Raw genomic sequence first — 2,016 nt, forward strand, 5'->3', positions numbered from 1 at the left:
GTTTCCCCTACCTATACCATTTTAATACCTCACAAAATTAATTTAGTTTCCAATTAATTTTGGATTGCAAGAATCAGCACTTGCTCAATGTTACTTTAAACCTGTAATCCTATTGCTTCCATTCAATCCTCTCAGGACAGGGATGGTCCACAAACCCCACGAGATAGTTCGTGCCTTTTTCATTCACATCTCCCTCCTTTCTTTCTCAGAGTTGCTTAGCCAATAAACTTCTTCAAATTAACTGTGTGCTTCCTTTGGAAATAATGATGGGCTCCAAACCTTTCTCATGGCTTTTTTCATCTCTGAATTTCTCAGAGTATAGATTAGGGGATTCAACATAGGAGCAATGATGGTATAAAATAGAGCAAATATTTTGTCCTCAGAAAAAGTAATAGGTGGTCTAAGGTAGATAAAGATTACAGGCCCAAAACATAAGATGATCACAGTGATATGAGACCCACAGGTGGAGAGGGCTTTGCGTCTTCCCTCAGCTGAAAGATTTCTTAAAGTGAACAATATTATCCCATAAGAAACAAATAAGACAATAAAGACTCCTAAAGCAACCATACCTGAAAAGACAATCAGAAGAACACCAATGATGTATGTATCAGTACAGGCGACCTTTAGCAAAGGAAAAATATCACAAAAGTAGTGATCGATTTCATTAGGACCACAGAAGGGCAAACTGACTGCAGTAGAAAATAGAGGAAAGGCATGGACTGCCGCACCAGCCCAAGCAGCTAGGACTAGGAGATGGCACCTTTTCCTGTCCATGATAACCACATAATGGAGAGGTTTGCAGATGGCAGCATAGCGATCAAAAGCCATGGCAGTAAGAATGAAGATCTCAACACCTCCAAAGAAGTGCATTGTAAAGACCTGTAACATGCAGTTACTGTAGGAGATGGTTTTTCTTTCCACCAGCAGGTCAGCAATGAACTTGGGTGTAAGCGTAGAGGTGTAGCAGATGTCCATGGAGGACAAGTGGTGAGGAGGTAGTACATGGGCTGGTGACAAAGAGGACTGAGTCGGATGGAGACAAGGGATCAGCAGGTTTCCCGCCAACAGGGCAACGTAACTGAGTGAGAAGAGCACAAGGCAGAATATTTGTATGCTCTGGTTATATGAAAGTCCTAGAAGTATGAATTCTGAGATATTTCTCTGGCTTTTCATATAATTGGCCTTGGTGTACGTTTCCATAAGAACTTATGTTTCTGAAAGAGAGAAAATATAACTCTAGGTGAAAATTAAATTTAGGAACACAGTAATATAAACTTTATTAAAATGCATATTGGCATAGAGTTGAGAGTAATTGTTCTTGGTTCATTGAATGAAGCTATTTTTTCTTTTAGTGCTTCCTTTTTAAAATCTATCATGAAATAGTTTTATAATGGCGATAATGGGAATAATTACATATTTACTCAATATCACTGGTAATTTTTTAAAAAATTTAATATTATTTTAAAAATATATTTTATTACTCTTAATTATATATTTAGATAAAAGACTGCTAATTATATTATTTAGTGTAAAGGGAAGTGTTTTTCCATATTTCCCAATTCTTCTAACTTACACATAAAATCAATTTTCCTTCTTTTAAAATTATCCAAAAACATTCCCTAATGAATGAATCCTGAAGAAATGCACATTGTTTGAACTACTGAAGTATAATTTGTGTAGAGCATACTATATTTTTCTACATTGTCAAACATTGTCAATAGTCATGTCAAACCAATGGAATTTCTCTTACATTAAAAAACAAAGAGCTGTTAAAAATAATACATCAAAAGAAAGAATATCAATTAATGACTGAAATCTTGAAAAATATTCAGGAAACCCATTCTTTTGTTGTATATATTTTTCATAGTTAAATAAAATTTAAAAAATATATGCTGTCATTTAAGATTATGATAGCAATTGATAAAGGAAAGACAAGATTGTTGAATGACCCAAGTATATTTGAATTATGCGTACGGCAGGCTTTGGCTGAAAATTTCACATTTTAGATACAATCTA

At 34.6% G+C, this 2,016-nt stretch overlaps 1 pseudogene; it reads right to left on the reverse strand.

Annotated features, from left to right (window-relative positions):
* Positions 1 to 279: 279 nt before the first annotated feature.
* LOC100473589 lies at positions 280 to 1,173 on the reverse strand (annotated as a pseudogene).
* Between the last annotated feature and the right edge of the window lie 843 nt (positions 1,174 to 2,016).

This window comes from Ailuropoda melanoleuca, unplaced genomic scaffold (assembly GCF_002007445.2).
Source record: "Ailuropoda melanoleuca isolate Jingjing unplaced genomic scaffold, ASM200744v2 unplaced-scaffold77059, whole genome shotgun sequence".
Classification (NCBI taxonomy): domain Eukaryota; kingdom Metazoa; phylum Chordata; class Mammalia; order Carnivora; family Ursidae; genus Ailuropoda; species Ailuropoda melanoleuca.